Raw genomic sequence first — 25,438 nt, forward strand, 5'->3', positions numbered from 1 at the left:
CACACACCGGCTACGTTTGGACCTTAATGAGCTCCTCCTGACTCTGTTCCACACATGGATTCATTAGTGAAACTGAGTGTTTACCGCTGTCACATGGTGTTGAAGTCAACATGGGGAATTAAAGCCCCTCCAATCCTCACCCCCACACAGACCAAGTGTCCAGACCCCCCGCTGGCAGGGGGAGGTCGCCTCAGGACATCAGCTGAATTTCTCTGAAGAAACACGTGAGACAATCAGGGGGATCAGCAAACCTTGCCATTTTGTCATGTTGAGTTATTTACAGGGACTGACGTTTCCTCTTGAATGATTTATTAAAGGCCCAATTCCTCATGGCGTTTTGTTTCTTTTGTTTGTTCCTGATTTGCCTGATACTTTGTTTGGGTCCTGATGGCCTTGTGCTCTATGCCCTGGTTGTCATTTTAGTTTTCAGGTGGGTCTTTAGTTTGAGGTGTGTTTCATGTTGTTGCAAACTGTTCACATCTTTGTTAGTGCCCCCCCCCCCCCCCCAAGTTCACACAACAACCTCTTCACAAAGCTGATTCTGTTTCCTTTTGGCTTTTTGTTGATCACATTGGAGCTGTGATTGTGTGACTGTATAAAGCAGCTTTAATAGTGCAACATGTTTGAAATGCCTCCGTCTAAATCAGGAAAATGCTTCCATCCTGAAACTGAGTATTTTCACAAGCAAAAGATACCGGCAGCTGAAGTTCTGGCAGGTCCTGTGCTCAGTCTGGTGACATGCAGCAAACAAAACAAATCCATCTGAAGTCTTTGCGTCTGCTTTCTGCTGCCTTGCCTTGTTTCCAGCGTTGGACGGCAGCCAGGCAGCGATTGCAGGCGAGTTGCAGGTGAATCCCGGCACTTCCTCCTGGTCTTTTGTGAGATTTGGGCTGTCGTTAGCACTGGTGCAGGTATTCTCTTGTGTTTACAGTAAGTTCAATTGGGCTTATTCAGTCTGCAATGAGAGTTGGAGTCGGGATAGAAAAACTATGGTTTTCTTCCCATCCAATGTGATTCATGTGCGCACACTGTCCTGTCCAAAGAGTTCTCCCAGCTCAGTTGTATTCCTGCTGATGCAGCAATTGGCCGGGTGTTGTGACCACTCCTTTGGTTTTGATGAGAGAATATTGCATCATTTCACAGTGAAATCAACTGCTGATGATACCCAAGAATCAGACAGACAGACAGACATTGTACAGTTCATAGTCATCTGCAAAGATCGTACACGTGCGCACATATTCAGGTACTACTGTAAATGTACTGCTCATCCTGTTTAGATCTACTTAATCACTAAAACACAATTGCCTATTAATGATACAGACACACAAGTAATCAATCCGTCTTCCTTAAGGGAGGTATTGTAGACATTTACCATTCACAATCCTGCTCATAAATAATCTGGACTTGCTTCCCATGTTTACCCCATGAAGACTGCTGAGCTGCACATTTCACTCAGATATGTGCTAATGTTAGCGCAGGCCTTTAGCCCCAGCTCTGCAGCGGCAGGTCGAGGGTGAGGGTTATTCTGGGACAGGTATGCAGTCTTAAATTAGGGGCCACCAGCAGGATGCGTGACTTCTTGAGGGTAAAATGATAAATGCACATGAGTGATTTGGAATATTTTTTAAAGACAGTGTGGCACAGAATGTTTGGGAATTTTCTGCTTACATGTACGATGAACTGTCAGCTGCAAAGTATTCCCGACGGGACTGAGCATTCCACTGCAGTCTGGGCACGGCAGAAACCTCATGGCAATGATTTCCAGTGTGGGAGAATCTGGCCTGTTCGGTCTTGGTGAGGGATTGATCCTCTCGTCCTGGACGCAGTTTGACAAACATGAAACCACAGTCACCACAGCCAGAAACTGAGAATCCCTCAGGAATTGACAGCTGGATGTACAGTAGCTCCACGGGCTGCACCTCCCCTTAATCCTCCAACAATTGATCTGGCATCTTGCCAGCTCCATTGAAGCTGGCTGGTATTTTTGCTTCCTATAATTCTTGCGGCCTTGTTTCAGTGGGAGTCGGCTGTAGAGCCGAGCTCTACCCTCACCAAATCTAAACGTTCTCAACAAAGCAGCAATTAAAAATTCATCTTGGATCTGTTTGTTTCTCCTACTGACCATAAATTACCAACACCAACAATTTGCCTCAAGCAGAGACGAGTTAACTGTCAACCAATGGCTTTTTATATTCTCTCTTAGACCTAAAAGGAATTGATCAATTTCACAGACGATTCCTTTTTCATTGGACGTTAATCTCCAGGCAATCAGCGATGCGTCAATGAAAGGTCTGTGTTGGAGCGCTGGCTTCATGAAGAAAGGTTCTTTTAAAGGCATGAAAGTGTGAAGGGCAGGAATGTGAAGATGCTCTTCAGTAGAATTTTACACAGTTAGACGTGTCGGTGTGAAGTCATTGAGCTTTTCACATGTTGATTTAGTGTCGCCGTGCGGCTTCCATTTTAAATCACTCTTAAATAGACTCAACTGCAGTCAATACACAACTAAAAACACTGCAACCTGGATGAATTTGTTTTAATTTGTTCCCAAAACTGATCCCTGTGACTCTAATTTCCTCATAAACACAAGTCAATTCACAAGCTTTTTCTTTAGATCCACAGGTTTAGGTTTAGGTGTGAATCATCACATGGAAACTCAACTAATGCATTTTTAAAAAACTCTGAAATTGCTTGCTGCTCTTGATTTTTAAATGCAAAGTCCTCGCTCCTCTAAAATACCAGCGCCTTGGTGTTTTCTTTGTTTTTGGTCAAATCCTCCTTCAAACTCTTTGTGCGCCAGAAGATTCCTCACTGGAAGGCTGTTAAGCTGCTATTGGAAAAGCACTGCATTTCTTTTGGTGGAGAAATGTGGAGGGAGAGAGGGAGGGAGGGAGAGAGGGAGGGAGGGACCGGTCAGTGGAAGGAAAGAAGGGGACGGCTGTGTTGTCAGGCACAGCTTTGTGTTGAGCTCCGGACAGAAATTTAACAACGATGATTCAACACAAGAAGAAGGTGCCATCAGAGATATTAAACCCCACATTAGTAAAGAAGCTTTGATTTCTTTGATCACCGATGAGGAATTGCCATAAAAACACCTTTGATGACAAAAGACCACTGAAGCATCCCTGAGGGCAAAGGACCCTGTCATCCCGCGCGCGTGTGTGTGTGTGTGTGTGTGTGTGTGTGTGTGTGTGTGTGTGTGTGTGTGTGTGTGTGTGTGTGTGTGTGTGTGTGTGTGTGTGTGTGTGTGTGTGTGTGTGTGTGTGTGTGTGTGTGTGCATTTAAATCGGGTTCACCCTTCCCCCCTTTCCCCTCTTCAGCCCCTCCACCACTATCAGCTCCCCCCCCCCCCCCGCCATTCCTCTGCAGCCCCATGCAGTTAAACCATTGTACTTCCTCCCAGAGGAAAACGCAGCAGTGCTTCAGTGCAGAAAGCAGTGCAGCTGAATGAAAAGACGCTCTGGTAGGAGGAGCGTGGAGGAAGTGGGCGGCCGATGCTTCAGCTGAATGGGAGAGGCGTGTTAGAGAGAGCAGTGCAGGCGGAGGACTCGCTGCAGTGCAGGTGGATCGCAGCCGTTTGGTGAGGAGGGACATTGTTGGACTCTCCTGCAGGTTTGTTCTGCAGATCATTCATTCTGGCCATGCGGTGCCTCTCTGTTCTCTGTGACTGAATGAACGCCGTGTTCAGTCTCGTCAGCATCGCTGCTGCACTCTGCAGTTGATTCTGTGCAGTTGTGACATTTCAGGGAAAAGTGCAGGATCTGTGATAAACTTGTACTTTTAAACTTGATGCACGAGTCGTTTCCTGTTCATGTCACGTGTGCTAAAGTCCACGATGCAAGGAAACTGAAAGAAAGTGGGAGCTTCACTGAGTCTAGCAGCGAGTTGAAAGAAGAAGCAGAGGCCTTGTTCCCTCCTTTACTGTGGAGAAGAATAGAACTGGAGATTTGAACGTGCCAGGATGCTTTTCTGTGTGAGAGAGGTGCTGCCCTCTCAAGTGTCAGCACGCTGCTGGGTCGGCGGTGGTTTCATGCGGTTTTTGCGGGGCACGCTGGATTTGCTGCATTTGTCCCACAATGATAAGAGGAGATCTCCTGCCTGCGTTTAGTCTTCTGGGTCGGGCCAAAGGTGAACGCTTTCTACAGCTGCTTCTTTTCTCTTATCTTCAAACCCTCGGGGAGGGGAGGAGCGATACAGTCAAGTGCTCCAGTGAATTTGTCTTTCCAGAGGTGTCTGTTTACTGCTGGCTGAGCACTGATAAGGGGACATTAGGAACTGCTCACTGCTATTTCTGAATGTTGTGTTCTGGGCCCCCTAAAGAAAGGCCTCCTTTCATGCTCCCATAAATGTTTTGAGTGGTTTTTGCTCATGATGTTGGTTCTTTTCTGTCCACCGTTGACTCTGCTTAATAGAGTTAGGTTGCTTTAGGTGTTTTGCATGACTGGAATTAAGGAACATCATCTGCTGTTAAACAGGAACGTCACAAACAGACTTTTTGATTTTACTTTAAGAGGCTTTTGCCACTTTTTGATTCGCTGCTGTTTATCAAACAAGTTGAGTCTTGTTTGGCCTCCGATTGTTTAAGAGGTGGAGCAACTTTCAATTTTCATTGAATCTTTGTGTACTCTTGCCTGCAGTGCAGATAAACCATCTGTATGTCTGCACAGTTTCAGGAGTTTGTTAAACAGTAACTTTGGGTGCTAGCTTTTAGTTTGCTGAACTGATCCTTCCTGGACCACCGGCAGACAAAGCCTTGCATTGCATTGTGCAGATACTAAAAAGTAACCAGAAAAAAACTAAACCTCAGATCTTCTGATGAGCTAACTTCAATTATATTTGAGGTGGAATGTTCGTCTCTACAGTGAGAGGATTATCATTGTGATTCATGTTCTCTCAGGTTGTTTGAATGTCTGCCATTTTTAGGTTTCCTCAGTTTAAGGTCTCGTCCACACGAGCTAAAACAATCTTTGTTCTGTCCAGCGTTCTCAAAAACATTCCGTCCACACGTCTCCATGAACGTGACTCAACACGAGGCTTCAGGGCTTGTAGTTCATATGGCAGGCCTGTAGAGGCACTGTGACTCACCAATTACCCCCCGAAAGACACAGAGAACACAGAAAAATAGAAGTAATATCCTGCACCTCCTGGTACTGGAGAAATCCAACATATCACCTTATTAAAGCCCCGTTTACACCACAACGTTTCACATGACGACACCTAACCCCATAAAAAGGAGAGTTTCCACTGCAGCAGCGGACACAGGGACAACAATGTAGTTAGTCTGCCGGGCCACATGGGGGCGCTGTTGCTTGATTTTGTAATGAAAGCACACAGACGTGTGCAGAGAAGAAAAGGCTATAAACATGAAGAAAATGGACAGAAGCCGACATCCTAGTGGACTGATGAGGCATCGGAGGCTGTCAGGGAGAGTCTCAACTCTAAACTACTGACGTGGAGGATAAAGTAGAACACTGACCGTGATAATCCCACTGCTGGTCGCCATGTTTGTTTTCTAGGGATGGAGGGAGGGAGGGAGGGAGGGAGGGGGGAGTGGTGCAGGTGCAGTATAGGCTAAACATCCTCCGTCAGTCTCTGCAGGAGGGATTAGTGGCCGTGGAACAAACTTTACACCTTGAGAGTCAAAACTTTGTGGATACAGTGCATCTGCACACTGGGGCCGTGGAACCAACCCCCCAAAGGTGAAGAAGGTTTGGTGATAGACGTAATGGTTGTGGTGTGAACCAACCCCCCAAAGGTGAAGAAGGTTTGGTGACAGACTGGTAATGGTTGTGGTGTGAACCAACCCCCCAAAGGTGAAGAAGGTTTGGTGATAGACGTAATGGTTGTGGTGTGAACCAACCCCCCAAAGGTGAAGAAGGTTTGGTGACAGACTGGTAATGGTTGTGGTGTGAACCAACCCCCCAAAGGTGAAGAAGGTTTGGTGATAGACGTAATGGTTGTGGTGTGAACCAACCCCCCAAATGTGAAGAAGGTTTGGTGACAGACTGGTAATGGTTGTGGTGTGAACCAACCCCCCAAAGGTGAAGAAGGTTTGGTGATAGACTGGCAATGGTTGTGGTGTGAACCAACCCCCCAAAGGTGAAGAAGGTTTGGTGATAGACGTAATGGTTGTGGTGTGAACCAACCCCCCAAATGTGAAGAAGGTTTGGTGATAGACGTAATGGTTGTGGTGTGAACCAACCCCCCAAAGGTGAAGAAGGTTTGGTGACAGACTGGTAATGGTTGTGGTGTGAACCAACCCCCCAAAGGTGAAGAAGGTTTGGTGACAGACTGGTAATGGTTGTGGTGTGAACCAACCCCCCAAAGGTGAAGAAGGTTTGGTGATAGACGTAATGGTTGTGGTGTGAACCAACCCCCCAAAGGTGAAGAAGGTTTGGTGACAGACTGGTAATGGTTGTGGTGTGAACCAACCCCCCAAAGGTGAAGAAGGTTTGGTGATAGACGTAATGGTTGTGGTGTGAACCAACCCCCCAAATGTGAAGAAGGTTTGGTGACAGACTGGTAATGGTTGTGGTGTGAACCAACCCCCCAAAGGTGAAGAAGGTTTGGTGATAGACTGGCAATGGTTGTGGTGTGAACCAACCCCCCAAAGGTGAAGAAGGTTTGGTGATAGACGTAATGGTTGTGGTGTGAACCAACCCCCCAAATGTGAAGAAGGTTTGGTGATAGACGTAATGGTTGTGGTGTGAACCAACCCCCCAAAGGTGAAGAAGGTTTGGTGACAGACTGGTAATGGTTGTGGTGTGAACCAACCCCCCAAAGGTGAAGAATTGAAGAACTACTGACTCAGAGCTGGAACTGGTGTTGATGTTTGGCTGCACAGCAGGAGACGGCTCTTACCACAGCCGGCCCACAGGTGAGACTGGAGTCGAGGCATTGCCCCTGATCAATTTGCCTTCAGTTTGCTGTAATTGCACCAAGGTAAAGTAGCAGGAACAGAGATTCTCTGAGTTTATTGACTCTAAGCACATCATTTGTGGTGAATGCAGCTGAAATATTTTCACAGGCAGCCTCTTGTTTGGTTTCTAGGCGAAGCTTAGAAGAACAGAGGGTGAAGTCACTATTGAGCAAATTGGACCCAAATCATGTGTCGTTCAAAGCTTTGGGGAAAAACTGAAAAATGATTTTCTCATTGAATCGTTTCTCGTCTGCTTGATTTTCAGTTTGAGGTTTTGTAGTGGTCAGCACTCTTAGCTCAAAGCAAGCAGTATATGTGGAGAATAAGTCCAGGCCTGCATCTGCACACTGGTGCCGTGTGAACCAACCCCCCAACGGTGAAGAATGTTTTGTGGATAAACTCGTAATTGTTGTGGTGTAAACAGGGCGTCAGTCGCTTCTGCAGCACCACATGGAGCACGCAGTCCGTCGTTGTGCTGGTTATTAGGCGACATTGTGGTGGAGAGGAGAGGAGGGCGATGACATCATCGTTTTCTGCAGAAGTGCATCGTTGACCGTTCACAGCTCCCGGCCAAGCTCAGAATTTCCCCACCAGTGTTAAAAAACAAACAAAGTACGTTTTCGGGCTGGTCAAAGGCCGTGTGGCTGATAGGAACCAAAAGTGTGTTTATGTGAAATGGCATTGTCGTGTGGACCCAAACCCTAAAGGCGCTCTGCAAGCTGGTCCGGCTGCTGGAAAAGGGCAGAAGGTGTCGGTTTCAACTAGACTAATGTACATTTCCTCCGAGGCCACAGCTCAGAGAAACACACTCCGAAAACCAACCAGCTTGTGTTTCTGAGTGAATTGAAGTCATGAAATCTATTGATTTCAAGAGGAATTTGGTGACTTCATGTTCTTCAGCAAAAATATGTAAAATGTTGTTTCACCTGCAGCTCCAGGGCTCAACATAAAGACTCGCCCCACCGTCTGGGGCTAGTAAAAGCTTTGCTCGGTCAACTGAATCATCTACCAGCTGGCTGACTTGTGGTTTTTTGGCGACATTTTGACGTTTTTTCGTCAAAAATCTCTTGGTATCGCCAACGGCGATACCAAGGTGATACCAATACCAATACCGATACCAACGGTGGCGCACGCCACACCATTTCTCACCCCGAGAGCGCGATCACGTTATTCTCATGTGAACGAGACGATAGCGTGGGAAAACGCTTGACGCTGATCGCGGCTGCTATTTTCTTCCCGATTAATGTTCCTCATTCTGGTCAGTGACGCTGCGTCTTACCTGGAAACATTCTGATTGGATAACGTCGTTTAATTCCTCATCGTCCTCCGTTTTGAATTTTTCACTTCAGTCAACAATCAGATCGTCATCGGAAGAAATTAAAAACTCTCTTGAATTGAACACATAAAAACAACTTCAACTGAAATGACATATTTTTGAATATTTTTTAAGTTTCATAACTTTTTATGATTCAGAAAAAAGTTGACTAAGCAGAAAGAGAAAGAGGGACAGGATTTGATTTGTTACTATAATAAAAAATGCATGTCACACATTTACCATGTTATTAAATAAATGCATATGGATAAAAAGTGACTAATATGATAATAAGGTGTGGCAGTATGTAGTAGTATGGTAGTAGGGTGACACAGCTCCAATCGGGCAAGTGCTCACAATCCTTAATGTCAAGTCCTGAGTTTGAGGTGCTGTTAGTTACTCTTCCTCATGTTTGCCCAAAGTGTGTACCGCTGCTGTGTCTATGTGGAGAGCATGCTGCCATGGCGATGGCCTCGTTCCTCTGACCAATCCTGAAACATCTCATCAAATGTTTGTCCTGAGTTCTTTGGCTGAGAAGCAATAGAACTGCACCCTTGCTGCCTGCTTGGTTTGTCTCCTCAGAGGTTCTGTCACTGTTTCAGCATCGCTCCCTTCAAGGAAACGCTTCTGCTTCAGGCCCATTGATCCAGTTCATTCTGTCTAGCACCACACGTCCACAGGGGGAGCGTTTTCAGATGCGTCTTTCCTGTAAATTAGGACAAATGACTCTGTCTTGCATGTGACTTACGTTATATGTTGAAAAATGTGGCTTGAGAGCATTTAGGGGCCAGAAGAATTTAGTGTGGCTTCATCCTCCAGTTGGGAGGAGAACAGATCTCTGCATCTTAATCAACCCCGGTGACCTCCGAACCTCCAGTTCCTCGCCTTCTGTTTCCACTTTAGCAGGGATGAAGATGTGTGTGTGTGTGTGTGTGTGTGTGTGTGTGTGTGTGTGTGTGTGTGTGTGTGTGTGTGTGTGTTGGCCAGCCTTTCAACAATCATGTCATGCAGAATGCTTTGCTTTCCAGCTGACGTCAGTCGGCTGAAATTCATTTTACTTTGAACAAAGTCTTCGCTCAGTCACAATCCATTTCTCTCTGTGTGGTTTTTCGTGGTTTATATATCTTTACTATTTTTTCCAAATGAAAGCTTTATCGTTTGTATCATGATACAGTCAGACTGTATTGGGTGTCACCTGTTCACTCTTTAAAGGACCCCTATTGTCTATATTTCATGTTTCACAGTCCATCATGTGGGGTAATAATTGGGGTGATCCAGTATAAACACTCAAAACTGGGCGAAACTTAGAAGAACAGAGGGTGAAGTCACTATTGAACAAATTGGACCCAAATCATCTGTCGTTCAAAGCTTTAGGGAAAAACTGAAAAATGGATTTTCTCATTAAAGCGTTTCTCGTCTGCCTGATTTTCAGTTTGTGGTTTTGTAGCAAAGCTAGAAGTCTATGTGTAGAACAAGTCCCGGCCTGAGGCATTTCTCTGTGGAGTTTGCATGTTCCCTCTGAGGAGGTTTTCCTCTGGCTGCTCCAGATTCTCCAGTGTTTGTCCTGTGATGGACTGCTGACCTGGTCAGTGTGTCCTTTCCTCTGTCATAGCCGCCTGTACCCAACCCTTCAACCCTTCAACCCTTCAACCCTTCAACCCTCCAACCCTCCAACCCTTCAACCCTTCAACCCTTCAACCCTCCAACCCTCCAACCCTTCAACCCTCCAACCCTCCAACCCTTCAACCCTTCAACCCTTCAACCCTTCAACCCTCCAACCCTTCAACCCTTCAACCCTTCAACCCTTCAACCCTTCAACCCTCCAACCCTTCAACCCTTCAACCCTTCAACCCTTCAACCCTTCAACCCTCCAACCCTCCAACCCTTCAACCCTTCAACCCTTCAACCCTCCAACCCTCCAACCCTTCAACCCTTCAACCCTTCAACCCTCCAACCCTCCAACCCTTCAACCCTCCAACCCTCCAACCCTTCAACCCTTCAACCCTTCAACTCTTCAACCCTTCAACCCTTCAACCCTTCAACCCTTCAACCCTTCAACCCTTCAACTCTTCAACCCTTCAACCCTTCAACCCTTCAACCCTTCAACTCTTCAACCCTTCAACCCTCCAACCCTTCAACCCTTCAACCCTTCAACCCTTCAACTCTTCAACCCTTCAACTCTTCAACCCTTCAACCCTTCAACCCTTCAACCCTTCAACCCTTCAACCCTTCAACTCTTCAACCCTTCAACTCTTCAACTCTTCAACCCTTCAACCCTTCAACCCTTCAACCCTTCAGTGACCCTGCACTGAATAAAGTGGTATCAAAGATGGATAAACAGTGAAGCTTTTTGTTTTTGTTCCTTTGTATGTATTAGATGGCTCAGTGTCCTTCTCACCAAACAGACTCGATGGTAACATGGAAGGAATATGTCCGTGCACTGCAGCAAGCTGTCAACAAAACCTTTTCCCCGTGAGGTGATGGGAATCTTTTCACTGTTGAAGCATTGAAGCTGGATTTTCACATATTTGGGGGATTTTGGAGAGTCCGGTGTGTAAATCACTTTAAGCTTGAAGGTGGAGAATACATCACACATTCTTTGTGTGTGAGAATGGATAAAGTCCAAAAGGTGAAGAGGAGGGAGAAACCAAACCTGCATGGGTATTTTAGCTTCCTGAGTTTGTGAAGTCAGAGAAACGTATGGATTTCACGGGTCGGGGGTCACAGTCTTGTAGATGAAATGAGTAGAAATACAGATTTAGATGTGGGGGGAGAAGATGAAGCTGTACAGACAGAGAAACCCACTTTTCTAGACAGACAAAGGGCCAGATGAGTTGGTTGTGTGCATGGGTCGGTGGGAGGAGATGTTATGATATCTGTTGTTTTCCCCTTGTCGTGTCATTTCCTCCCCAGCTGGTCCCGAGTTGAAAGGGAAAGAAAACCATAACTTTGGAGAGCTGAAATCTAAACAGTGGTGTTGCCAGTGGGCTGGGTGTTCCCCCACTGCTGACACACACATCTGTAATAAAACACATTGTCTGATTTCGTAATGTGTTGCTAATGAAGGTGAAGAAAAGGCCAGACATAAGGAGAATTAATATATGCAGTATAAACCGTTTGCTTGAGAAAGATCTGCTGCAAACTTGAAATATTAAACAGTTAAAACGTCTGGTGGTTCATGTGGTGATGGAATGAATTGTCTGAGCGTTAAATGGACTGTTACATGAATGAAAGGGCTCTTTCTTTTTTTTTTTGGGGGGGGGGGGGGGGGTTCTCACGTGTTTAAGCAGGTCTTAGTGTGCAGCCTGACAGCTGCAGATTTATTGGCCCTCCTTGGCCCTCGACACAGACCTCCATCAGCCCCTCATCTCCACCCGGCTCAGGTCTCCGCTCTGTGACCCGACAGTCACTCAATACACCTCAACAAGAGTTTTATCACCTGAGACCCGCCTGTCAGGGCTGCAGCCTTTCTCACACAGCGGAGATCATCTACACACACACACACACACACACACACACACACACACACACACACACACACACACACACACACACACACACACACACACACACACACACACACACACACACACACACACACACACACTCACTAATTTTTTAAATTTGAAGGAGAGACCTCCTGGAGCAGCACATCAGCCTGAAGCTAAAATATGTTTTACAATAAGGCAATAACCAATAAAGCTTTTACAAACAGACGCTGTCTTCAGTGTCATAAAATACATCAGGAGTTGGTTTTTCCAGAGCTGCAGTCCTCCTCACACTCTTTCATTTCTCCACACATGATGAAACACACTTCTCAGAATTGCAACAGGACCGTGCAGAGCAGAGCAGGAGGGCTGATCGTCATCAACAGATCCTTCCAGGGTTCCAGAGGCTCCATCTTGTCATTCTCCTGATTGCTGGACTGAGATACTGGCTTTCAAAACACACGGAAATATTCACAAGATCGGGTTGGCAGAGATTTCTCTCCATCACATATTGGTGGTAATGATGAAATGAAATGTCACAAAACTCAGGCTCGCGATGTGACAGGTGTTTTTGACTGGATCCACCGATGGAAGAGAAGTTTGTATTGATGGATAACTTCCTCAATTTGGCTACTGCATTCTCAGATATCTTTTTTATTGAAACAATAACCTGGAGCTGTAAAGCCAGTTGATGTAAATTCAGATGTTATCAGGAGGTGATCTGACAACAGGGTTGTGGGGGAAAACCAGTAATTGATCAATGTCAATACTGAGTGGGTTCATTCACCTTCTGTGAAAATCAACTTGTGTCCAGTAATGAGATAAATGAATTGTCAACATCTACAAGAATATTAAAATCTCCCACTCTGATGACTTTATCTGAGCTCAGTACTAATGTAGAGAGAAAGTCTGAGAATTCAGACAGAAATTCAGAGTTTGGTCCAGGAGGACGTTCCACTATGACAAGTACAACTGGCTGCTGGGTGTTTCAGTCAGTCATGAGAGTCGGAGTGAGACTTAGTTTTAGTTCTGAGCTCATTAAGAAGACTTGAGGTGTTGATGGATGCTCCTCCTCCTCCTCCTCCTCCTCCTCCTCCTCGTCCAGTTCCTCCAGAGAGGTGACGGCCTAGCGAAGGCAAACAGAGCACGAGGACGCTGCATCAGAGTGACAGGTGTGATAAACCACAGAGGATTGTCCAGTACTTTCCTGACTGCAGTCTTTAGACTGGTCAGCATGTTTACTGCACATACAGCCCCCATGAAGAGGCTCCGTCGTGAGCTCAGTGAATCAGCAGGGGTCCTCGTCCTCCTCTACTCCTGCTCATCATAGATCAAGTTCTGTGTGCAGGTGAGAGAAATGTGCATGTCACAGCTAATGTGACGTCGTGCTGTCCTCCTCTTACCCGTGAACCTGTGAGCTAATGTCCAGGTTGAGCGGTCCTTCTGCTCTCGCTCGCCCGCTTCAAACAATCACTCTTGGCTCGGATCATCGGTTCGTCATCGCCGCCGCTGCAGTGGCTCATTCAGAGTCCGCTGCTTCCCGCTGCTGCCGACAGGCCAGCAGGTAAAGTAGCTCCAGTTATGGAAGTCATTAAAATTCCTGGGGAACATGTGGACTCGTGTTTATTTTCCAGCGGGGAGGGAGGAGGGAGGAGAGGACAGCAGGAGGAGGGAGAGAGAGAGAGAGAGGACGAAGCTTTAGTTATATAGCACCTTTCACAGATAAAAATCACAAGGTGCTTCACAGAGTCATAAAATAATAAAATAGCACAGACATAATAAAATAGTGCGGATACAGTAAAATAGTATGGTCATAATAAAATAGTACGGACGGAATAAAATCAATCACAGCCATGTTAACTAAAAGCTTGTCTGAACAGTCGTGTTTTCAGCTGTTTCTGAGAGAGAGAGAGAGAGAGAGAGAGAGAGAGAGAGAGAGAGAGAGAGAGAGAGAGAGAGAGAGAGAGAGAGAGAGAGAGAGAGAGAGAGAGAGAGAGAGAGAGAGAGAGAGAGAGAGAGAGAGAGAGAGATGAGAGAGAGAGAGAGAGAGAGAGAGAGAGAGAGAGAGAGAGAGAGAGAGAGAGAGAGAGAGAGAGAGAGAGAGAGAGAGAGAGAGAGAGAGAGAGAGAGAAGAGAGAGAGAGAGAGAGAGAGAGAGAGAGAGAGAGAGAGAGAGAGAGAGAGAGAGAGAGAGAGAGAGAGAGAGAGAGAGATGGATTCACACACAGGCTGCAGGCGAGAGGAGACAAAGAGGCTTGGAAACAAAAATACTAATTGCTGCAAAAGAGGCACCAAAACGGACGATCAAAGAGATCCTGAGATGTGTATAAAAAGTGCTTCGGCTTTATTCCTCGTCTTTGGTTTGAGTTTACGGGTTCAGTCCAGCTTCTGAGAATTAGCAGCTCGCAGCAGGTGTCTTGACTTTACTTTGAGGTTTCAGCAGAAGAAATGGGGATTATGTGGATTTATGCGTCTTCGACTCTTGAATGATGGAAGGATTCCTAATACCTAATAATAAAAGCCTTTGGGTCTGAACAATATTTTTAGTTCTAGTTGTATGTCAATGAAATTCCTTCATTTATCTTTTGAGCTTGAGCAAATAAAACCACGACGCTTTTGCAATACAACCGTTGTCCTTTCGTCAAATATCTGAGGAGTTTGTGTGCCTATGAGGATGTTCAGCCTACCGAGGCTGCGCGATAGAGCAACGCTTCCTTTACACGTCCACTGCTCCACAGTCTGAAGCCCAACGGGATTTCATTTCAAAAACCAAGGAAAATCAACAAACTGCTCCAGAAAGGTTGCTGGTGTTAACTGTGGATGTACACATGTGATTGAAAAATATAACAATCATGAAAATAAAACACATGAAATTTTATCCAAGAAGAGAAAAAAAAGTGCTGGAAGATTCCCAGTGCAGACGTTTGCTTGTCCTGAACAGGACAGGAAATGATAGATCAAGTAAAAGTCAGTCTACATTAACATGAAATACACTTGATTTGCTTTCAGAGGTAACTACCTTTAATGTTGAGTAATAATGGTTATTTTTCTGTTTGTTTGGGGTTTTTTAACCAAGATTTGGACATTTGAGCCCTTTTTTTCTTGCATGCAACAAGAACCAGTCAACTTAAAGCCTGGCGCTTCACGGCTCAGGACTGTCTGTGGCTTTAACTGCAATCTGCATCATGTTTGATAGAAATATATAAAAATGTACTCAAATCTGTCCTTCCTTTTATCATCCTCTGTTCTGCTGCAGACAATAAGAGAACCTTGACAGTTACAATCTCCCAAACACTTTTTTCAATGTATTAAATAAACAGACCTGAAACGTTCACATTTAGGTGAAAAAGGCAGAAGAGGAGCTGTTTAACTTCATTTTTGTTAAATTGTGGGTGTTATATTTATTAGACAGTTTCATATTTTTAGACTCTTCAGACTCTTTTTTTGTGTTATTCCTGCAGTCTGATCATTTCCCACTGTCACCCCACGCCATTGTCCTCTGGTAAATCCATATGCAGGAGCCCAGTGGGTTGTTAATAAGAGACTCAGACCGCGTCTCGTTTTCTGTCATGACTTACTTCTTCCACATTCACTCCATGGTCAGGCTCGCTCCGCCCACAGAGCCATAAATCAGCCCAGCTCTCGTTTTAAAAGTGGAAAGATCCCCTCATGCCTTCAAACGGCCGGCCGGTCCCACTGTGCTGGTGGCTGTTTTCACTTTTGATCGCTTAAACAGTCGAGCTCGAAAGTGATACTCGTGCCTCAGGGGAACTGGCACTGTCTGATTTAAAAAAAAAAAAAAGAAAAACAGAAATGTACATTCCATCAAGCAGTTTGTAAAACGGCATCAAGTCGCCTTTCTTTCTTTTCTACAGATGATTCTCTGCTCAGCACATGATGTCAGTGGTACCAGGATGTGTTTTTCTCCATCCAACCAGTTTATATGGAGCTGCAAAACACATTTAACATGTCAAATAAAGACAATACTGTGATGGGATGTTTTTTCCACTTGCACTTGCTTCAGTCCTCCGGCTTCCTGCCGCAGTGTGGGCTGTTGGTAGTTTGGTGTGACCCCGCCCAGAGTCCTACGCCTCCATCAACACTGAGTTGTGATTCCTCCAGTGCCGAGTCAAGGCAGATAAAATGATGTATATCATAAGAATGATGGCGCTACACAGGAATATTTCTGAAAAAAAGAAAAGAAATAGCACTTGGAAACGTTTTTATTTAAAAAAGCTTTTAGCTAAATATCTCCGTCATTTTACTGTATTTTATGTAATTATGCAATTTTGTTCGTTCTGTTTTATTGCACCCATTTCTTGTACAGCACTTTGTGATTTTTATCTGTGAAAAGCACTTTGTAAATACACTTTACTTACTTACTTGCTTACCTACTTACTTACAAATATGAATCAGCCATTTTTAATTCAAATATAATTATGCAGCCAGCAAAAGAGGGTGAAAATATGTTTTTGCATTTGTAATTGTTGGCTTTATTCAAGGTCGTCCTGCAGCTCAGAATCACTAGCAGGGAACGTTGTCAGACATTTAGCAGAGGAGGATGTGACCCATATTTTGAACGATGAAGCTTATTTATTATCGAATGTGTCCCCTCAAAGATAAGATCATAGATTATATACATCTTTATTGCCACTGCACAGTCATACTTTTATTACTTCCAGGTTACTTTTAGATGCTTGTACAACAAATGTTGCTTCTCGTCCCGAATGGTATTAAGAAAAGGACATCCAGTTGTCAAAGACGAGCATATCCAGTTCAATTAACATACCAGATATGCCAAATAAGCCTTTGTGACTCAGAGTAAAATAGGCTGTAGGTACAGAGAATAATAATTGTGACATCTGTAATACCCATGACGAACCATTGGACCAGATTTTATTGGTGTGCATCTATTAGAACTTTTGCTTTATTATATAAACCGCCCCTGGTGCGCTCTCTTAGAAAGATTGTCTTTGAAAAGTGAAACCTGCAGCTCCACAGCTGTAGGCTGCAGGTTGTTACTACAGGAATACATACGCATATCCAGAACCAGCTGCCGCCTTGCGCCTCCAGCTACTATCTGCGGTTTTGGGCGATCACCAGTGGTGATGCACGAGAAAAATAGAGCAGACACCAGTGGAGGAGGGAGTGAAAGATGAGTTTAATCCCATGCGTTCAGGAGGATGGAGAAAGAAGGGAGTAGTGGAGCACATGGCTGTGGTGTCACCCGGCACAGCTGAGAAATGGATCACTGCCAATCCTCCAGCCTTCAGAAGGGTCACTCTCCAGCTACGTCTCTCTCTCTCTTCTTTGTTTTACAATCTTTGTCTGACACAAGAAGGTAATCCTGTCTAGTTTCCTGTGTTTGATCGTTCCTAATTGAAGCTGACACAACAATGTGGACCCTGTGATCCTCGCTTCTCCTTTACCTGCCTCACTGACAAACTGACAAACCGCCGCCTAATTCAGCCGTAACTCAAGATCCTGCGTTTCCCCTCACAAGAGGCGGTGGCCTCCTGACATGGATCCAGGGGTGCAATTACAAGGCTGTGATGCCAATTGAAGTCATTAATGGTACGTCTGCAAAGGTGACTTGACTTTGGTACTTTAGGTCTGCTGCATTCCTGAGTGCTGAAGACTTCTTGTTAAATCTGAAGATTTGACAGAAGTGTGTGTGTGTGTGTGTGTGTGTTGTGGGGGGGGTCTCTTCAGGCTCTATGAGGCTGACCCCCGACCCGTCTCTCCATGCTTGCAGCTGGAACTGTGAATTTGCTCTTCAAACATGACGTGAACTGTCCAGTCAAATATTAGTGGACATCAGATTTATGTGTGAAGTCTTTTCATTCAGTCTTGAACTTCACTTGCGATTTGACACACTGTGTTTGATCATTTGAAATGTTCTCAGGACTCATGTACTGGAAATAAAAACAAAACAACCTTTAAAGCAGCAGCTTCTCTTCGTCTCAGCTCAGATTGACTGTTTGATCACAACCGTGTAAAATTCCCAGACGAGCGGATCGGAGCTGATGGTGATGCTCTGACTGACAACCACGAGTGTTTTTCTTCAATGAATGTCTGTAGGATCATTATTCTTGAAGGAAACTCTGCATACTTCCAAGTATCACAGTTATCAAAGATAATCTGCTGGAATCAATGATTGTCCTGAAGATGCTGACTAGATGAAAGGTGAAGGCCAGCATGAAAACTACAATCCCTCAACATTTCTATTTGTTGTGCAATTTGGTTTTTCACAGTTCCTATACAAAAATGTGATGTGTGTTTTTCTGAGGCTGATTTAAGCTCCTGGTGAGATCAAATTGAACTTTAACTTTCTAAACTGCAGCACGAATGACAACATCCAGATCAACTTCAATGTAGATGAACTAAACGTGCTCTTTGTAGCCCCTTATCACATTGAGCTACCAAGAATGATGCCAGAAGTTCTCTGGACATCTGCGGGGTTCCTGTGTAACGAACCTGCTTCGAAGTCACCTTGATATAGACCCCATTCATTCAATGACGTTTTAGTGAAAACACATTGTTTTTACCTTGAATTTAAAGTGAAATTTCCCATGGCTCCGTACTCTGTTGTCGTGTGAACAGACACCAAGAACACAACAAACGTTTTCTGATTTCACAGGAAAACATTGTGCAAACAGCCTTCCAGATGAGACAATGTGAGAAACTCAGCTTGTTATTGTCGTCTTATTCAGGTCGAGGTTTTCATCTGCTGCTTCTGCACTTTGTAATTTGGATTCAACATCTGATGACAAATTAAATGAAGAGAAACAATTAAACAATCAAGACTTATCAGCTGTCTCATTGACAGTTTCATGACAGGAGCCTTTGCTGTTTGGCAGCCACAAGAGGAATTTGTTATTTTATCTGTGGAATATCAAATGATTATCGTCCAAATTCTAAGTGAAAGTTGAGCAACAACACAGACTCATTTCTATGGTTGTGCAACATTCATTCGACATACAAAAATGACCAATTCGGCAAGAATAGTCCCTGAAACACGTATATTCTCACATCTTTGTGACAGCAGTTTGGATTTCAAGCACCTCATGAGATAAAGTCCGGTCAAACTACAGGATTGGTGGTTTCCCCAAGTGGCCACAACACTTTGTTTCTTTGGAGGAGGCATGAACGTTCCTCTGAGTGAACTGCAGTTTAGCAGAAAGCGGCGCCCAGCTGTGGCGGCCGTCGGCCTACAAAGTGTTCCTCTGTGGGGATTGTGATTCACGCAGGAACAATGAGATGCCACATACATACTCTACTTTTCGTTCGGGATGCTGTAAGCTCTTCCTGGCAGGGCCGGGTTTGCAGTCTGTGCGAGAACTGGTGTGTAGAGTGGGAATGTGAGGAAACAGCTGGGCTGTCGGACAAAGACGGACAGACACTGGTCCACAGGCCGGGAGCTGGAAGCCCTGGAGGCGCTGGTGTTTTGTCTCCTGAAGCGAAACCCAATCTGGGCATCGTCCCTCCAGAACCAGCTCTGCCACAAACAATTCATCTTGGTATGATTGTACCCAGGTGGCTAAAGCATTGTCTTTCTTCCACCTCACCTGTGGGTTTCTGCCACAGAACACTTAGGAAATGAGTTCTGTGAAGGAAGTGTTGGTTCAGCCTCATTTAACCTCAATGGGGCCAGTTCTCATGGTTCTCATGGTCGTGTTTACATGGACAATAAATGCAATAAAAGCTTGATCAGAAAAGAAATTCAATTCAAATGGAAGGGTTTCTGCCATTCCTCATTCCAAACAGGCTCCATTCCCACTTGTTTCATCGTCTCCTGAGTTGGGCTCCCGCTATCCTCACTGCTGTCGCACAACTTCACTATACCTGAAACTTTACTTGCTGTCTTTGAGAACAATGGTGGTGGTAAAACACATGTTGATTCAAGACTTGATACTTTCAAACATTTACTCATTTCTCTCTTCCAAGTATTTCCTTGGTCTTGCAATGGTTTCAAAAGATACTTGATTAATCAAACTAACAAATTCATGTTCGATAGTGGTGGGCTTCAAGGTAAAACACATTTTAAAAGTATATAGTCTTGGTGTGTGTGCACCCGCACATTCATCTTATCACTTTATTCCGTGTTTTTGTAAACGGGACAGTTTGATTTGTCAGTAAACGGATGCAAATGCAGCTACTGTGTTGTTTTCACAGCAGCCACAGTGAAAGATAAACATTTGCTTTTATTGGAGAGAAAAAACAACCACTTGTATTTACTCTTTGGAATACTGTCCAAAGTTTCTCACAGTTTATTTCCAGGCCACATGTTTGACAGCCCTACGAGAAGCTGTTTCTTTATTCTCTATCTGTTCTTTCTCTTGCAAACAAAACCTTTATGAGCATTTCATGTGCGTTTCCTCAAAATCCAATGTCATGCGTGAGAGAGTGGTGCAGGAATGATGTGAATAAGTGGAGAAGAGGAAGAGGAGGACCAGAGGAAGGGGCATCCATGAGGCCTGAGCTCTGAAGTCATGTTCTGCTTCCCGGTGGTCTCAGGACCGGAGTCCCTGTGGAGCAGTGGACCTCGGCTGTGAGCTGACGAGTCTCAGTGCCGTGCTGAGACTCGTCTGCCTCCGCCAGTGAACGTCCTTCCACAGTTTGAGAATGAAAACTCTTCGATGCTGGAGAAGAGTTTACAACAGTTGAAGGGTTCTTGCTCACAGTTTCAGAGGATTCTGGACTTTTACCAACAAGATCACCGACGATCCCCATTTCAACAGAAAGTGGCTCCGAGTCGCCGTCCCCCTAGCGGACCCCCACATCCTGACAGGAAACGTGTCCTGTGTGTGTGTGTGTGTGTGTGTGTGTCATGGTGACAGAGAGGCTGCAGGCGACTCACATGTGCGCAGCCGGAAAATAAGACTGATGAGCTCAGAGAGATGAAGACGGACAATCAGAGTTGTGCAGAGGGTTGTGGGACCTCCGGAGTGTTTGAGGCATGACATTCCCAAAGCAGCTCTGCAGCAACACGATGCCTCTCACTCTCCCACATGACTTGAAGTGACAGCTGCTTAAACCCAGATGTACACAAACCACAAATATACTCATTTAATCTTTCCTGCTTTTGCCACAGTGAATTATAAATGACCTGATTTCAGTGTGTGGGGAGAAACCTCACACCTAAAAGCCTAAGAATTCATATTTAATGGTACTTTTTTGTGCTTTTGTATTAACAAGCTCAGAGTCATGCAGTATTAATGACTTCTTTTTTATTGTTTGCTTCCAATGCTTTCTAATACCTTGATTTGTCTTCAAGTGTGTTTTCCTTGGGAATTATTATTATTAATAATTATAATAACAACAATGAAGCATTGTGTTCTTATTGCACTTTAAATTTGTGAATCTCAAAGTGGTCAAAACAACAATATCGGCTAAAAGCAGCAATTTAAAACATTTAAGAAATAGTAAAATCAATTAGAACACTTAAAAAAACAATGAAAATCAATAAGAACAGCAAAACAGGAATGTTTTTAGTTGAACCATAGTGTTGGACTTGATCACAAGATTGTAAGGAATTAGACTATGAGTTCCTTTTGTAAAACTGCTTTTTATTTACTCTTTCCAACAAAATATGGACTTTGGACTTTACTCATGTCGACATGCAGTCTTAATGCACTGTTTACACACACACACACACACACACACACACACACACACACACACACACACACACACACACACACACACACACACCCCATGACACATTGAAAAGGTGAGATGAAGGATTGAACTTTGAACATTTGGGGAATCAAAGGCGATCCACTTCGCCACCTGAGCCACAGCCAGTCCTTATGATAGAAAGATAGAATTGTTTAAAACTCTGGCTTCATGCCAGGCAGGGATCATGGCAGAGCGGCTTGTTTAAAGTCTCTGAAATAGTGAAAACAAGAAAACTACAAAAACAACTGTATAAAGCGCCGTAACACTCCGGTCAGCCAGACTTGAATCGAGTCCTCAGAGCTCAGACTCAAAAAAAGCCTCAGTGCAGATGAATGTAGTGTAATATCTGGACTATAAGCCTCTACTGTTTTCACAAGCTTTGAACCCTGCAGCTTAAACAAGGCTTTGACTAATTTATGGATTTTTACAGGTTAACGAGCTCCATGTGGGTGATGCATTCAGGTGCATCACGTAACTCCGAAATTCCTTTTGTTTTCGTCTTTTGTTTTTAAATTTGGTAGTTGCACTCAGTAGTCTAGAAATTACAGTAACTTTTTATTTTAGAGAAATATGTGTAATATTGGATGAAAGTGTGTTTTTCTTCTGTCGCTGCCTTTTTAGTACAAACAGCTACTGTGAGAAAAAGAAGAGCACATTTCCTCCTTACAGGACATATTCTCTTGTTGTCTGCTTCTTTTTTTTTTTAACTTCCCACTGCGTCAGTGAGTGAGTGAAGAGCTGGGAGGACAAAGAAGGACCTTGAGGTCCTGGGCTGGAAGATGTTTGACCCTGGTCTGCTTCACTTGTTGCCCCTCTCTTCTCCGTGATGGACGCTTTGTGTGATTTGTGAGGCTGGAGCCCGGCAGGCCCGGAAACACAGAGGCACTCGCTGACTCACACCAGAGGCTCTTTTCCATGTGATGCAGTGCTATTGAGTGGTCAGATGTGATGGACGGGGGGTCACAGTGCAGTGACAGGGACTCTGGGGGGGAGAACACTGCTCTCTTTCCTGCTGTGGCAGAGCCGTGCAGAGATTCGCTTTCAAATACAACAAAGCTCATCAAAGCTTCTGGCCAACCTCCAGTGTGTGAGACCATGTGACCCCAGGTCTATGTGGCTTCACTCCATTCTTCGGAAAGGCTTCCAGCAGCTTTCACAACTTAAAGTAAATTGTACCTTATTTTTTGCTCTAAATGCTTAATCTTTCTAAAACCCGGATACAGTTTGTTGGATAATCAGCTAAAAGGCCACTGATCCTGTTTGACTACTGACTTCATTAGTCAATGATCCAGTGGTCGTGTTGCTTTTCTGTCGCCACATGTCAGACATGTTTTCCCATAACGACAGGCAAGCAGCTTTATTCATGTGTGTGTGTGTGTGTGTGTGTGTGTGTGTGTGTGTGTGTGTGTGTGTGTGTGTGTGTGTGTGTGTGTGTGTGTGTGTGTGTGTAATGTGGACCTCAGGCCTCGTTTATAGACTGTTTGAAGTAAAAAAATCATTGTTTAGCGTTTTTGTTTCAGATAAGTTTCGTGTTTACATGTCAATGTTTTGAAAACTGCACAAACAGTGAAAACGATGTAGTTAGCATGATGGGCCACGAGAGGCCCTGTAATGAAGCCCCACACACACACACACACACACACACACATATATATATATATACATGCATGCAGAGAACCACACGCTATACATGTTGACAAGTCAGATTGTTGTTACGGTGACTGTCAAAATAAAACCTCCATGTCCCAAGGGAACCTGGACTGGGAGTTGTGACTCTGGAGGCCGCCATTGTTGTTATTGTCCTTCTACTTGTGCACGTGCAGGAGAAGTATTTACCGCCGTGGTGAACATGCACAGTATCATTGTTTCAAAAATCTTCCCCCGTTTCCAAGGAGTTGGATTCGTTTTCACAAAGTTCCACCTCGGAAGCCGTTTTTCGCGCCTGTGAGCTCCGTCGTGGTGTAAACAGACGCCCAAAGTGCAATGAAAGTTGTCTGTTTAAGTTAAAATGACCGTTGTGTAAACTGGAGCGAAAACGTGAATGTGACTGATTGTGTAAAAAAACGCTGACATTGCAAAAATGTTCATTGATTGGGTTTATTGAGTGTTTGTAGTTTGAAAGGGTTATTTTAGGAAGGTTTTGCAACCTCATCACGACCTCTGACAGCTCATGCTCACCTGGGCGAACACTGGAGGCACTGAAGGTTGAGAGAAGCTCCTGCTAGTTCAGGGATTTCGCCCAAATTGTTTTACCAAATCTTTTTTCAGGGACTCTGTGGGAACCAATCAGCAAACTGGAGACAAATGTGACTTCACCGATAGGCCGGCTGTGCTCAATAGTCCAAAGTGAAGTGAGGAGGGATCACAGTGCGACACATTCTCACCTGAGAAAAGCCTCTGGACACGTTCGTGGCGTCATCACATCTATCCTGAACCCTTAAAAACACTCATATTACTGTTGCTTCCTGGGAAAAAAAGCTTTATAAAAAAGCAAATCACAAGCGATTCTGGGACGACCTGAAACAGCAACCTGTGTAAATACTGCTAATTGGGCCGTTGTAGCACTGAATATGAACAAAACCTCATGAATAAGACTCCAAGAACGAGACATTTCCATCCTGATACATTAACATTTCAATTCAGCATTAGAAAGTCTTGATTGTCACATTTCGACATCGTGTTGCACCTTCTGCATCCATACTTTAGTGACACGAGTTGCTGTACTGCCCTTCGGTGTGTTCATGCACGTTGTGAACCCAGATTAGTGTCAGGCTGATCTTTGAAATGTCCAAGAGCTTCCCACAAAGAGGAATGTGATGATTTATTATTCCCACAGTTCATAACAAAAGTGAAGTACTTTATTTCATTTTGTAAAATAATTCCAATTTTAAAAGTGATTTTTGTTTTTAATGTGTAAACGCACAAACGGTGAAATCCAGTTTCCCTGCCTGTGGTGAACGTGGCTCAGACCCTTTGACCAGCAGCAGCAGGCTCACATGTTTTGTGATTCCGTGATGGATTCTGCAAGCCGTGGGAAAATGCCAAAAGTCCAAGTGGTCAAGGATTTTATTTTTCACCAGCCGACAAAACATCCAAATGTCAGGGTCTTTCTAATCTGTGGATGAGTGTGTCTTCAGCCCCTGTCCAGCTTCAATGACTTTGACACGGAGCTCCAGGCCCATTGTCGTGGCCTTCATGTTCCCGGCGTCTGAAGTGGAGTGAAATGCATTTTGGGAGGTCAGTTGATGTGTGGCCTCTCACTTTGGCCTGCGTGGAAGAAAACCATGAAAAGCCTGTGGGATACAAATCCTCTTCTCTTGTGAAATCAAAGCTTTGGGAAGGACTAAACAAGGGAAGCTGGTTTGGCTGTGATCCAGGGTGTGATGCAGGGTTCAGCAGGGAACCTTACAACAGTCCGGGAAGGTTCTACGTTATGGGAGTGACAAACTCTTCATGGGAGGATCTACTCAGGGCTCGTCATGTTTGCTACATGTCTCCTCTATGAAAACACATTAGAAACACATAAAGCAGTTTTGTGTGGCTGCAGATTCCCGTGTTGTTTTCTTCATTTCCGCTCGAACTTTCTATTTTACTTTCACGTCTTATTTTCTTTGCCTCTTGTCTCCCTCTTTTTCTGCACGGGTGTGGTCATTAATGCCTGGACTGTTTGTTTGGTTACCATGGAAACTCGTTTGAGCCTGTGACTGTGTGTGTGTGTGTGTGTGTGTGTGTGTTGGTGTGATGGGGCTGCAGCAGTTCTGCTCCATACAAAATGACCTCATCCAGACAGACTCTGACAGATTGAATCCGTCTGTTTCCTTGGATTGTGTAATGGATAATACACACACACACACACACACACACACACACACACACACACACACACACACACACACACACACACACACACACACACACACACACACACACACACACACACACACACACACACTGGCCAACACCCCCTCAATGTTTTGCCTTGTTACTTGACCACAGGCAAACTATGGGACTTTCAGCACAACAGTACGACTCTATTTGACAA

At 44.6% G+C, this 25,438-nt stretch overlaps 1 protein-coding gene across 1 annotated transcript in view; it reads left to right on the forward strand.

The window, feature by feature from the left end:
• Positions 1 to 3,491: 3,491 nt before the first annotated feature.
• The window catches only part of add3a (adducin 3 (gamma) a), a 108,282-nt gene continuing 86,335 nt past the window's right edge, over positions 3,492 to 25,438 (forward strand). The window contains exon 1 of the mRNA XM_080521025.1: positions 3,492 to 3,609. The gene's annotated coding sequence lies outside the window, so the exon portion shown is untranslated. The remainder of the gene's footprint in view (positions 3,610 to 25,438) is intronic.

This window comes from Blennius ocellaris (genome assembly GCF_963422515.1).
Source record: "Blennius ocellaris genome assembly, chromosome: 3".
In the NCBI taxonomy this organism is placed as follows: Eukaryota; Metazoa; Chordata; class Actinopteri; order Blenniiformes; family Blenniidae; genus Blennius; species Blennius ocellaris.